At 45.7% G+C, this 15,009-nt stretch overlaps 1 protein-coding gene and 1 long non-coding RNA gene across 2 annotated transcripts in view; one reads left to right on the top strand and one right to left on the bottom strand.

The window, feature by feature from the left end:
- Positions 1-15,009, top strand: part of LOC118379296 (protein eva-1 homolog C-like) — a 204,368-nt gene that overhangs the window by 142,667 nt on the left and 46,692 nt on the right. The window lies entirely within an intron of this gene.
- On the bottom strand, positions 7,850-9,066 carry LOC127909481 (uncharacterized). Its single transcript, XR_008071413.1, has 3 exons — positions 9,048-9,066; positions 8,765-8,855; positions 7,850-7,890 (listed from the first exon to the last, which is right to left on the bottom strand). It is a non-coding gene; the product is annotated as an uncharacterized LOC127909481 (long non-coding RNA).

Below are 15,009 nucleotides of genomic sequence, written 5' to 3'. Positions count from 1 at the left end.
AAGTCTAGTTGTCTGTCTGTCTGAAGTCTAGCTGTCTGTCTGTCTGAAGTCTAGCTGTCTGCCTGTCTGATGTCTAGCTGTCTGTCTGTCTGTCTGATGTCTAGCTGTCTGTCTGTCTGTCTGAAGTCTAGCTGTCTGCCTGTCTGATGTCTAGCTGTCTGTCTGATGTCTAGCTGTTTGTCTGTCTGGTGTCTAGCTGTCTGTCTGTCTGATGTCTAGCTGTCTGTCTGGTGTCTAGCTGTTTGTCTGTCTGATGTCTAGTTGTCTGTCTGGTGTCTAGCTGCTTGTCTGTCTGATGTCTAGCTGTCTGTCTGTCTGGTGTATAGCTGTTTGTCTGTCTGATGTCTAGCTGTCTGTCTGTCTGATGTCTAGCTGTCTGTCTGTCTGATGTCTAGCTGTCTGTCTGTCTGGTGTCTAGCTGTTTGTCTGGATGGTGTCTTGCTGTCTGTCTGTCTGCCTGGTGTTTAAGGAAGTTGTGGCCTGGTGTCTAACTGTCTGCCTGGATGGATGGATCTGAATGGCTGCCTGGATGACTGGATGGATGACTGGATGGATGGATCGATGGTTGGCTGGCTGTCTAGATGGATGGATGGCTGTCTGTCTGTCTGGATGGATGGATGACTGGATGACTGTTGATGACTGTGGATGACTAGTGTTGACCTGTTAGCATGATCTTAATACACTGTTGTTATAATGTACTTATATCATGATAGATTCCCATGTTGCACTTATCAAACTAAACTTAACTCGGGTTGATGATGTTTGCTGCTCTGTGCATGGTTAGTGTTTACCCCTCATGGGTGTTCTCCTTCTAATTGAATGTGTTTATTTTGAGAATACTCTGCCTCAGCGTGGGTCCACGGTCACCACGACCGCAGCCTGAATGCTTAACCACTCAACCTCCCATGTACACTTTCACAGTCATAAACTAGGAGTGTGCCACCAGTTCAGACAATGGAGGTGGGGTACCCCTATCCCCCCCCCAGTGTTATACCCCTACCTCCCCTCACAGTGTTATACCCCTACCCCCCTCTCAGTGTTATACCCCTACCCCCCTTAGTGTTATACCCCTACCCCCCCCCTCTCAGTGTTATACCCCTACCCCCCTTAGTGTTATACCCCTACCCCTCTCAGTGTTATACCCCTACCCCCTTAGTGTTATACCCCTACCCCCTCTCAGTGTTATACCCCTACCCCCTCTCAGTGTTATACCCCTACCCCTCTTAGTGTTATACCCCTACCCCCTCTCAGTGTTATACCCCTACCCCCTTAGTGTTATACCCCTACCCCCTCTCAGTGTTATACCCCTACCCCCTTAGTGTTATACCCCTACCCCCTCTCAGTGTTATACCCCTACCCCCTTAGTGTTATACCCCTGCCCCCTCTCAGTGTTATACCCCTACCCCCTCTCAGTGTTATACCTCTACCTCCCTCTCAGTGTTATACCCCTACCCCCCTCTCAGTGTTATACCCCTACCCCCCTCTCAGTGTTATACCCCTACCCCCCTCTCAGTGTTATACCCCTACCCCCCTCTCAGTGTTATACCTCTACCCCCATCTCAGTGTTATACCCTTACCCTCCTCTCAGTGTTATACCTCTACCCCCCCTCTCAGTGTTATACCCCTACCCCCCTCTGTGTTATACCCCTACCCCCTCTCAGTGTTATACCTCTACCCCCACTCAGTGTTATACCCCTACCCCCCTCTCAGTGTTATACCCCTACCCCCTCTCAGTGTTATACCCCTACCCCCTCTCAGTGTTATACCCCTACCCCCTCTCAGTGTTATACCTCTACCCCCTCTCAGTGTTATACCCTACCCCCTCTCAGTGTTATACCCTACCCCCTCAGTGTTATACCTCTACCCCTCTCAGTGTTATACCCCTACCCCCTTAGTGTTATACCCCTACCCCCTCTCAGTGTTATACCCCTCACCCCCTCTCAGTGTTATACCCCTACCCCCTTAGTGTTATACCCCTACCCCCTCTCAGTGTTATACTCCTACCCCCCTCTCAGTGTTATACCCCTACCCCCTTAGTGGTATACCCCTACCCCCTCTCAGTGTTATACCCCTACCCCCTTAGTGTTATACCCCTACCCCCTCTCAGTGTTATACCCCTACCCCCTCTCAGTGTTATACCCCTACCCCCTCTCAGTGTTATACCCCTACCCCCTCAGTGTTATACCCCTACCCCCCTCTCAGTGTTATACCCCTACCCCCCTCTCAGTGTTATACCCCTACCCCCTTAGTGTTATACCCCTACCCCCTCTCAGTGTTATACCTCTACCCCCCTCAGTGTTATAACCCTACCCCTTCTCTGTGTTATACCCCTACCCCCCTCTCAGTGCTACTCCCTTAGCCCTAGCTCCCTAACCCCTAGCTCCCAAACCCTCTCTATCCCCCCTACTCCCTAACCCCTAGCTCCCGAACCCCTCTATACTCCCTAACCCCTAGCTCCCGAACCCCTCTATACTCCCTAACCCCTAGCTCCCTAACCCCTCTATCCCCCCCTAACCCCTAGCTCCCTAACAAATCAAATGTATTTATATAGCCCTTCTTACATCAGCTGATATATCAAAGTGCTGTACAGAAACCCAGCCTAAAACCCCAAACAGCAAACGATGCAGGTGTAGAAGCACGGTGGCTAGGAAGAACTCCCTAGAAAGGCCAAAACCTAAGAAGAAACCTAGAGAGGAACCAGGCTATGAGGGGTGGCCAGTCCTCTTCTGGCTATAAAGGGTGGGGATTATAAGAGAACATGGCCAAGATGTTCAAATGTTCATAAATGACCAGCAATGTCAAATAATAATAATCACAGTAGTTGTCGAGGGTGAAACAAGTCTGCACCTCAGGAGTAAATGTCAGTTGGCTTTTCATAGCCGATCATTGAGAGTATCTCTACCGCTCCTGCTGTCTCTAGATAGTTGAAAACAGCAGGTCGGGGACAGGTAGCACGTCCGGTGAACAGGTCAGGGTTCCATAACCGCAGGCAGAACAGTTGAAACGGGAGCAGCAGCACGGCAGTTGGACTGGGGACAGCAAGGAGTCATCATGCCAGGTAGTCCTGAGGCATGGTCCTAGGGCTCAGGTCCTCCGAGAGAGAGAAAGAAAGAAAGAGAGAAATAGAGAGAGCATACTTAATTCACACAGGACACCGGATAAGACAGGAGAAATACTCCAGATATAACAGACTGACCCTAGCCCCCCGACACATAAACTACTGCAGCATAAATACTGGAGGCTGAGACAGGAGGGGTCAGGAGACACTGTGGCCCCATCCGAGGACACCCCCGGACAGGGCCAAACAGGAAGGATATAACCCTATCCCCCTAGCTCTCTAACACATAGCTCCCTAACCCCTCTATCCCCCTACTCCCTAACCCCTCTATTCCCCCTAGCTCCCTAACCCCTCTATCCCCCTAGCTCCCTAACACATAGCTCCCTAACCCATCTATCCCCCTACTCCCTAACCCCTCTATTCCCCCTAGCTCCCTAACCCCCCTACTCCCTAACACCTAGCTCCCTAACCCCTCTATCCCCCCTACTCCCTAACCCCTCTATTCCCCTACTCCCTAACCCCTCTATCCCCCCTACTCCCTAACCCCTCTATCCCCCCTACTCCCTAACACCTAGCTCCCTAACCCCTCTATCCCCCCTACTCCCTAACCCCTCTATTCCCCCTACTCCCTAACACCTAGCTGCCTAACCCCTCTATTCCCCTACTCCCTAACACCTAGCTCCCGAACCCCTCTATCCCCCCCCTACTCCCTAACACCTAGCTGCCTAACCCCTCTGTCCCCCCTACTCCCTAACACCTAACTGCCTAACCCCTCTGTCCCCCCTACTCCCTAACACCTAGCTCCCTAACTTCTTGCTCTCTAAAACCTCTGTTTCCACCCTAGTTTCTTAACCCCCAAATACATAACCATACACACAGATGCACACACAGGTACACACACACACACGGGGCCTGTTTCCAAGGGGCCTGTTTGGGTTGAACCTTGGAGGTTTGAGAGAGAAAATACATTTTGCTGGGCGGGGAGGTATTTTTAAGGGCATAGAGTCTGGGGAATGAAGCCATTGAAGTGTTTCCTTGGCAGCTTGCTCACACCTCCCAGTCCTGGGATCTGGTGTGTAGGACAGGTATATTCTGTAGTTGTGTGTCTGCGTGCCAGTTTGTGTGTATGAAGCTGGCCCTTTGGCTTGCTTCACTGATCTATGTTCTAGTTAGACCAGACCACTGCACCACAGGGAGAGGAGAGAAAGGCCCTGTGTTCTAGCAAATACTGCATATGTATATGTTTACATGAGGGAATGTATGTTATAGTGTGTTGTGTAGGTATTTCTGTGTGTGCGTAGGCTAGAGATAGTGTGTGTGTGTGTGTGTGTGTGTGTGTGTGTGTGTGTGTGTGTGTGTGTGTGTGTGTGTGTGTGTGTGTGTGTGTGTGTGTGTGTGTGTGTGTGTGTGTGTGTGTGTGTGGTGTGTGCGTGTGCTAGAGATAGTGTGTGTGTGTGTGTGTGTGTGTGTGTGTGTGTGTGTGTGTGTGTGTGTGTGTGTGTGTGTGTGTGTGTGTGTGTGTGTGTGTGTGTGTGTGTGTGTGTGTGTGTGTGTGTGTGTGTGTGTGTGTGTGTGTGTAGGCTAGAGATAGGTGGTTTAGAGAGGAACACCAAGGTTGTATTCATTAGCCATCAAATGGAATAATATGGACTGAAACTGGGAGGGACTACCTGGACTCATCCCATAAGATATGCTCGCTTTTGTTTTCTGTTGCAAAATGTTTTACATTTAACATTTACATTTAAGTCATTTAGCAGACGCTCTTATCCAGAGCGACTTACAGTGCATTCTAATGAATGCAGGTACACACACCACTGTCATTTGACTGGTTCACTCATGGAAACACTCAATATGGCTGCCAGTCAATCTATTTCTATGGGCTAAAAATACTGTGTTATATGTCACACCAATTAATGACGTTAATGACAGAGGAGTTGTCAAGATGGCACAAACAAATGTGGGACCAGCCTAGTAAAGAGTTGTGTGTACCATTGGTCAGAAGAAGCAGATCCCAACAAAGATACAGGCTCGTGTTCCAAATGGCACCCTATTCCCTATATGGTGTTCTACTTTTGACCAGGGCCCAAAGGGAAACCCACTATAAACGGAATAGGGTACCACTTGGGACGCACATACTGTAATGTAGTCTGACCTTAGTGTTAACCCTGTGGTGTGGTTTGATAGATAGTGTTAAACCCTGTGGTGTAATATTAGCGTTAAATCCTGTGGTGTGATAGATAGTGTTAAACCCTGTGGTGTGATAGTGTTAACCCTGTGGTGTAATATTAGTGTTAAATCCTGTGGTGTGATAGATAGTGTTAAACCCTGTGGTGTGATAGATAGTGTTAAACCCTATAGTGTGATAGTGTTAAAACCTGTGGTGTGATAGATAGTGTTAAACCCTGTGGTGTAATATTAGTGTTAAACCCTGTGGTGTAATATTAGTGTTAAACCCTGTGGTGTGATAGTGTTAACCCTGTGGTGTAATATTCGTGTTAACCCTGTGGTGTAATATTAGTGTTAACCCTGTGGTGTGATAGATGGTGTTAAACCCTGTGGTGTAATATTCGTGTTAACCCTGTGGTGTAATATTAGTGTTAACCCTGTGGTGTGATAGATAGTGTTAAACCCTGTGGTGTGATAGATAGTGTTAAACCCTATAGTGTGATAGTGTTAAAACCTGTGGTGTGATAGATAGTGTTAAACCCTGTGGTGTAATATTAGTGTTAAACCCTGTGGTGTGATAGTGTTAACCCTGTGGTGTAATATTCGTGTTAACCCTGTGGTGTAATATTAGTGTTAACCCTGTGGTGTGATAGATGGTGTTAAACCCTGTGGTGTAATATTCGTGTTAACCCTGTGGTGTAATATTAGTGTTAACCCTGTGGTGTGATAGATAGTGTTAAACCCTGTGGTGTAATATTAGTGTTAAACCCTGTGGTGTAATATTAGTGTTAAACCCTGTGGTGTGATAGTGTTAACCCTGTGGTGTAATATTTGTGTTAACCCTGTGGTGTAATATTAGTGTTAACCCTGTGGTGTGATAGATAGTGTTAACCCTGTGGTGTAATATTAGTGTTAAATCCTGTGGTGTGATAGATAGTGTTAAACCCTGTGGTGTAATATTAGTGTTAAACCCTGTGGTGTAATATTAGTGTTAAACCCTGTGGTGTGATAGATAGTGTTAAACCCTGTGGTGTAATATTAGTGTTAAATCCTGTGGTGTGATAGTGTTAACCCTGTGGTGTAATATTAGTGTTAAATCCTGTGGTGTGATAGATAGTGTTAAACCCTGTGGTGTGATAGATAGTGTTAAACCCTCTCTCTCTCCTCCTCCTTCACTCTCGTTGGATATAAAACTGTGCTGTACTGTCAAAGGGTGTCTCCTGTAGACCTGAAATAGTTCTGTGGGGCCCGTCCCAGGCTATGGTTAGTATGGTGTTATTTAAAGATCCTTCAACGAGCCTCCGCTACTCTGATCTAAAGCCAGTAACCCAACTGAGCCAAGCCTCCAAACGCCAATGTGTCGGAAGGAGAGGGGGAGGGAAGAAGGGAGCGAGGCATTCTCCCTGTCCTTCTTTGGCCTGGCTTTTTTTCCCTCCTTTCGCCCGGGGCCATCTGTTTCCTGTCCCCCAGCATCCAATCGGGTGCTGCCATCGCCGGACCTCAGTGAAACCATGATGATGCAATGCATGATTGGAAATGATCGTAATAGGTCTGGAGGTATATATGTATGTACTCATCCAGGTATTTCTTGTCTGAATGAAGGTATATTAAATGTCTATGTGCTGCCTGTATACTGTGATGTCTTGTGTTAAGGCCAGGAGGTTTTCGTGATAATATAGACCTGGTCAGAAAAAACTCCTGGCCTTATACTCAACTGATGTCCTATGGATACTGTGATGACCTATGACAGGGATACTGTGATGACCTATGACAGGGATACTGTGATGACCTATGACAGGGATACTGTGATGACCTAGGGATACTGTGATGACCTATGACAGGGATACTGTGATGACCTAGGGATACTGTGATGATCTATGACAGGGATACTGTGATGACCTATGACAGGGATACTGTGATGACCTATGACAGGGATACTGTGATGACCTATGACAGGGATACTGTGATGACCTATGACAGGGATACTGTGATGACCTAGGGATACTGTGATGACCTATGACAGGGATACTGTGATGACCTATGACAGGGATACTGTGATGACCTATGACAGGGATACTGTGATGACCTATGACAGGGATACTGTGATGACCTATGACAGGGATACTGTGATGACCTATGACAGGGATACTGTGATGACCTAGGGATACTGTGATGAATTATGACAGGGATACTGTGATGACCTATGACAGGGATACTGTGATGACCTATGACAGGGATACTGTGATGACCTATGACAGGGATACTGTGATGACCTAGGGATACTGTGATGACCTATGACAGGGATACTGTGATGACCTATGACAGGGATACTGTGATGACCTGACAGGGATACTGTGATGACCTATGACAGGGATGACTATGACAGGGTGATGACCTATGACAGGGATACTGTGATGACCTATGACAGGGATACTGTGATGACAGGGATACTGTGATGACCTATGACAGGGATACTGTGATGACCTAGGGATACTGTGATGAATTATGACAGGGATACTGTGATGACCTATGACAGGGATACTGTGACGACCTATGACAGGGATACTGTGATGACCTATGACAGGGATACTGTGATGACCTAGGGATACTGTGATGACCTATGACAGGGATACTGTGATGACCTATGACAGGGATACTGTGATGACCTATGGATACTGTGATGACCTATGACATGGGATACTGTGATGACCTATGACAGGGATACTGTGATGACCTATGACAGGGATACTGTGATGACCTATGACAGGGATACTGTGATGACCTATGACAGGGATACTGTGATGACCTAGGGATACTGTGATGACCTATGACAGGGATACTGTGATGACCTATGACAGGGATACTGTGATGACCTATGACAGGGATACTGTGATGACCTATGGATACTGTGATGACCTATGACAGGGATACTGTGATGACCTATGACAGGGATACTGTGATGACCTATGACAGGGATACTGTGATGACCTATGACAGGGATACTGTGATGACCTATGACAGGGATACTGTGATGACCTATGACAGGGATACTGTGATGACCTAGGGATACTGTGATGACCTATGACAGGGATACTGTGATGACCTATGACAGGGATACTGTGATGACCTATGACAGGGATACTGTGATGACCTATGACATGGATACTGTGATGACCTATGACATGGATACTGTGATGACCTATGACAGGGATACTGTGATGACCTATGACAGGGCTACTGTGATGACCTATGACAGGAATACTGTGATGACCTATGACAGGGATACTGTGATGACCTAGGGATACTGTGATGACCTATGACAGGGATACTGTGATGACCTAGGGATACTGTGATGACTATGACAGGGATACTGTGATGACCAGGGATACTGTGTGACCTATGACAGGGACCTATGACAGGGATACTGTGATGATGACAGGGATACTGTGATGACCTATGACAGGGATACTGACCTATGACAGGGATACTGCGATGACCTAGGGATACTGTGATGACCTATGACAGGGATACTGTGATGACCTAGGGATACTGTGATGACCTATGACAGGGATACTGTGATGACCTATGACATGGATACTGTGATGACCTATGACAGGGATACTGTGATGACCTATGACAGGGATACTGTGACGTCCTATGACAGGGATACTGTGATGACCTATGACAGGGATACTGTGACGTCCTATGACAGGGATACTGTGATGACCTATGACAGGGACACTGTGATGACCTATGACAGGGATACTGTGACGTCCTATGACAGGGATACTGTGATGACCTATGACAGGGATACTGTGATGACCTAGGGATACTGTGATGACCTATGACAGGGATACTCCAATCTGGACCTCAAGTCCAGTTACACTTAAAATTGTATTTATCTGGTTGTTAATTGCACTCACCTGGTGGACTCACTGAGGACCGGGTTTGGGAAATGCTCCCCTGTGGGTATTTATCTCTGTCTACCACTATGTTTTCCAGTGCCTCTCCACCACCGCGGGTCATTAAAAAATGGACAGTATTGGGACGGAGCCTCTAATTTTGTCTTGGAGTGTCTGTCTGTCTGTCTGTCTGTCTGTCTGTCTCTCTCTGCGTCCCTCAACCCTCTCCCCACCCTCTTTCTCGTTTTCTCCCCTTCTCTGTCTGTCTCTCTCTCTTTCTCCAATTCCTTCTGCGTCTCTCTCATAGATAGATACTGTAATAAATATAACCCCATACTCCCTCCCTCTTTTTTTTCTCCCCCCACTCTCTCACTATCTCCCTTTCCCTGTCCCTTCCTCTCACTCTCCCTGAAAGGGTTTTCCAGCCCAGACCCACACCGGTGAGCACTCATCTCCCTCTACTCCATACTGGTTTTTCATTGCTGTGTATAAGGGAGTCCGTCAGCTATAAGCCAAAGCCAGATCTCCGCTGTGTATTTGTTTAGTGAGTCCAGGCCTTTCTGGACGGCACCCAAATGGTACCCTATTCCCGACACAGTGCGCTACATTTAAACAGAGCCCTGTGGATTCATCCACAGAGAATAGGGTGACATTTGAGATGTATTTTCTGTCTGTTAGCCTAGCACTGCCAGCCAAAGACCTCAGATGTTGCTACTCTACTTTTAGCACAGCAGCGCTAGCCAATGTCTGGACACATATACAGTGTACCCTGCTGTTAGTTATATTGCTAGCTAGCCAAAGCGAATCAGTGTGCTGATGTTGGAGTAGCAATGCCAGCTGTTGCCAAAGCTAGCTTCCTGAAATAACTATTAGCACAGCCATTTGTAGCAAGAGCTAAAACACTATAGACTTAGTGTAGCATTAGGCTAACTAGAAAAGCGTCTAGTTAGTGTAGCATTAGGCAAACTGGAAAAGTGTCTAGTTAGTGTAGCATTAAGCTAACTCGAAAAGCATCTAGTTAGTGTAGCATTAGGCTAACTGGAAAAGCGTCTAGTTAGTGTGGCATTAGGCTAACTAGAAAAGCGTCTAGTTAGTGTAGCATTAGGCTAACTAGAAAAGCGTCTAGTTAGTGTAGCATTAGGCAAACTGGAAAAGCGTCTAGTTAGTGTAGCATTAAGCTAACTCGAAAAGCATCTAGTTAGTGTAGAATTAGGCTAACTAGAAAAGCATCTAGTTAGTGTAGCATTAGGCTAACTGGAAAAGCGTCTAGTTAGTGTAGCATTAGGCTAACTGGAAAAGCGTCTAGTTAGTGTAGCATTAGGCTAACTAGAAAAGCGTCTAGTTAGTGTAGCATTAGGCTAACTGGAAAAGCGTCTAGTTAGTGTAGCATTAGGCTAACTAGAAAAGCATCTAGTTAGTGTAGCATTAGGCTAACTAGAAAAGCATCTAGTTAGTGTAGCATTAGGATAACTAGAAAAGCATCTCGTTAGTGTAGGAGTGATATCTGTTCCTGTTCCTGGATTTAAAAGTGGCTGAAAAGTTGCGGAGAAACAATTCACTCACATTGAACATTTATCTAGCTACCATAACATTACTTTATCATGCCTCCAAGTCCAACAATGTGGAATAGCCTCCCGTTTTGCTTCTGATGGCTCAGGCCCAGTGCTTGACTTGGGACGAAAGAAGTGCAGGAGCAGTTTTACAAGTCAGTACATGTTCACCGAAATTGACAAATGACTGTAAGGTTGTGTTCAGCGATGTGACTAATAACATTTGATTTGATATTGTGCTACAGAGAACTCTGATTAGTGACTGTTAAGGGTTCATACACATATTCCATAACTTCACCATTACAACCAAATTTTGACTATTATTCTAGACTACGTGAAAATGGAACCATTATTGACCCTGGAAGGCTGCTGTGTCTGATCCCATGTAAGCCTACCATCTCCTGCCGTTGTGCCGTTGATCAAGGCACTTTAACGCCCACAAAGTAAAACTGCACTGTTATTTCACGTTGGTCAACCCTCCATCTGGAGAGCTCCTGGGTGTGCATCCTTGGCTTTTGATCCAGCCTTGGCTTAAATATTCATCTTTCAGGGGAGGTCTATGCAAAGCAAGCTATCAACTAGGCTGTTCTTAGAATATGTTTACTGTTGTGGTAATTACATCGCTATGGTTTAAAAGAGGGGAATCACAGTTTTCCACCGGTAGAGATTTATTTAGGCTACGGTGCCGGTGGAAAGATGACAGTTGGCTATAGTTAACGTTAAGTTGTGTTTTGAATTGGCTATCTGTCCTTATTTTATACCTGCTGCTAAAATGTCTCTCTCTCATCCTCTGGGAATGGCCCACTGACACACATGGAGCATACACACACACCCACTGAAGGGCCATTTACAAAATGGCTGATATGTTGATTTTTAAGTGATTGATAACATTTAGAAGTGTGCCATCATATGAATTACATTAACAACAAATTAAACTACTTTCCATGACTTTTCATGACCTCACAAACCCTCATTTGACAACTTGGAACAGAGCATCATGTGCATTTAGCGTTGGTGCGTGAATCTGGGTTGGCGATAGGCTAGTTTGTTTTATAGAGGAGCAGGTACGCAATTCCCCAGACAACTTCCGGCCCAAGTCAAACACTGGCAATACCTTGGTCAGAAGTCGATGCTGAATGTGTGGGTGGTCGTCATCCTTGACTTCAGTGGATCTCTTTTTGTGCCTCAACCCTATTTTCCACATTGGAATGTTCTTCAACTCTATAACAGCCATTGCCCTCCCATAGGGTCACATCACTCCCAGTCCATCAGAGGGGTGGATGGAAAATGGATGCCCATACTTACAGTGGTTTGCGAAAGTATTCACCACCCTTGGCATTTTTTACAATTTTGTTGCCTTACAACCTGGAATTAAAATATATTTTTGGGGGGTTTGTAACATTTGATTTACACAACATGTCTACCACTTTGAAAAATGCTAAATATGTTTTATTGTGAAACAAACAGGAAGTAACACAAAAAAAACAGAACTTGAGTGAATAACTATTCAACCCCCCCAAAGTCAATACTTTGTAGAGCCACCTTTTGCAGCAATTACAGCTGCAAGACTCTTGGGGTATTTCTCTATAAGCTTGGCACTGGGATTTTTGCCCATTCTTCAAGGTAATACTGCTCCAGCTCCTTCAGGTTGGATGGGTTCCGCTGGTGTACAGCAATCTTTAAGTCATACCACAGATTCTCAATTGGTTTGATGTCTGGGCTTTGACTAGGCCATTTCAAGACATTTAAATGTTTCCCCTTAAACCACTCGAGTGTTGCTTTAGCAGTATTCTTAGGGTCATTGTCCTGCTGGAAGGTGAATCTCCGTCCCAGTCACAATCTCTGGAGGACTGGAACAGGTTTCCCTCAAGAATTTCCCTGTACTTAGCGCCATCCATCATTCCTTCAATTCTGACCAGTTTTCCAGTCCTTACCGATGGGTGTTGGGTTTGCACCAGACATGTTTTCCTTGATGGCCAAAAAGTGACATTTTAGTCTCATCTGACCAGAGTACCTTCTTCCATATGTTTGGAGAGTCTCACACATGCCTTTTGGTAAACAACAAACGTGTTTGCCTATTTGTTTCTTTAAGCAATAGATTATTTTCTGGCCACTCTTCTGTAAAATCCAGCTCTATGGAGTGAACGGCTTAAAGTAGTCCTATGGACAGATACTCCAATCTCCGCTGTGGAGCTTCACAGCTCCTTCAGGGTTATCTTTGGTCTCTTTGTTGCCTCTCTGATTAATGCTTTCCTTGCCTGGTCCGTGAGTTTTGGTGGCCGGCCCTCACTTGGAAGGTTTGTTGTGGTGCCATATTCTTTCCATGTTTTATTCATGGATTTTATGCTGCTCCGTGGGATGTTCAAAGTTTCAGATATTTTTTTATAACCCAACCCTGATCTGTACTTCTCCACAACTTTGTCCCTGACCTGTTTGGAGAGCTCCTTGGTCTTCATGGTGCCGCTTGCTTGGTGGTTTCCCCTTGCTTAGTGGTGTTGCAGACTCTGGGGCCTTTCGGTGTATATATACTCAGATCATGTGACACTTAGATTGCACACAGGTGGACTTTATCTATGTCTCTGAGTCTGTAACCAGTAGCTCAAGTCATTTTGTCCCTCTGTCTCTCTTCCCCCATACTTGTATGTCTCTGAGTCTGTAACCAGTAGCTCAAGTAATTTTGTCCCTCTGTCTCTCTTCCCCCATACTCTATATCTCTGAGTCTGTAACCAGTAGCTCAAGTCATTTTGTCCCTCTGTCTCTCTTCCCCCATACTGTATGTCTCTGAGTCTGTAACCAGTAGCTCAAGTCATTTTGTCCCTCTGTCTCTCTTTCCCCATACTGTATGTCTCTGAGTCTGTAACCAGTAGCTCAAGTCATTTTGTCCATCTGTCTCTCTTCCCCCATACTGTATGTCTCTGAGTCTGTAACCAGTAGCTCAAGTCATTTTGTCCCTCTGTCTCTCTTCCCCCATACTGTATGTCTCTGAGTCTGAAACCAGTAGCTCGAGTCATTTTGTCCCTCTGTCTCTCTTCCCCCATACTTGTATGTCTCTGAGTCTGTAACCAGTAGCTCAAGTCATTTTGTCCCTCTGTCTCTCTTCCCCCATACTTGTATGTCTCTGAGTCTGTAACCAGTAGCTCAAGTCATTTTGTCCCTCTGTCTCTCTTCCCCCATACTGTATGTCTCTGAGTCTGAAACCAGTAGCTCGAGTCATTTTGTCCCTCTGTCTCTCTTCCCCCATACTGTATGTCTCTGAGTCTGTAACCAGTAGCTCAAGTCATTTTGTCCCTCTGTCTCTCTTCCCCCATACTGTATGTCTCTGAGTCTGTAACCAGTAGCTCAAGTCATTTTGTCATGTGCAGATAAATCATTCTTGGTATTTTTGGTGGACACCAAATATCTAGCCTCAAGTCAATTGGTGAGCCTGTTACTGTGCTGTACCTACTGTGTTGAGATTTCCCTCGGGCATAGATTATCTCTCTCTCTCGCTCAATTCAATTCAATGGGCTGTATTGGCATGGGAAACATATGTCTACATTGCCAAAGCAAGTGAAATGGATACACAAAAGTGAAATAAATAATGAAATGTAACAGTAAATATTACCCTCACACAAGTTCCAAAATAATAGAGACATTTCAAGTGCCATATTATGTGTATATACAGTGTTGTAACGATGTGCAAATATTTAATGTACAAAAGGGAAAATAAATAAGGGCTGCATTTACAATGGTGTTTGTTCTTCACTGGTTGCCCTTTTCTTGTGGCAACAGGTCACACATCTTGCTGCTGTGATGGCACACTGTGGTATTTCACCCAGTAGATATGGGAGTTCTCTCTCTCTCTCTGGGGTTAGGTACAGTATGTGAGTATACAAGGTGTCATGGATCCTGTGGTATATTGTGAGCATGGTTTGTGTCGGAGGCCTAACCCCACAGAACCAAAACATATAGGGACGAATGATTATTTTCAAACCAGACGCCTGTTTAGAATGGATCCAGAGGACTATTCCAAACCTTTAAAACATTTAAAACTTTAAAACAACATTGGACAACAACCACTTTCCCCCTCTGTTTAATGTATCAGTGAGGATATTGCCTCCTTGTTCTCTCTGAATGATTTAGTGCACAGCTGGAATGGGAATACCATGGGTCTGGGATTCAGGGATTCTTTAAGGCATTCCCAGCTGCGCCGACGCAGAGGCCTTCCCAATGCATTTTGACCTGTGTAATGGAGACGTCACAGTGGTAATTGAGACATAAGAAAGAGAGGAACAGGAGTTTCACTGTTCTGTGTTTGTGGGGGAAACTGGGTTGGCTCTTTCATAATCTCATC

Source organism: Oncorhynchus keta, chromosome 19 (genome assembly GCF_023373465.1).
Source record: "Oncorhynchus keta strain PuntledgeMale-10-30-2019 chromosome 19, Oket_V2, whole genome shotgun sequence".
Classification (NCBI taxonomy): Eukaryota; Metazoa; Chordata; class Actinopteri; order Salmoniformes; family Salmonidae; genus Oncorhynchus; species Oncorhynchus keta.
The sequence above is the reverse complement of the archived record's forward strand: the minus strand, read 5'-3'. Positions and strand labels throughout refer to the sequence as shown.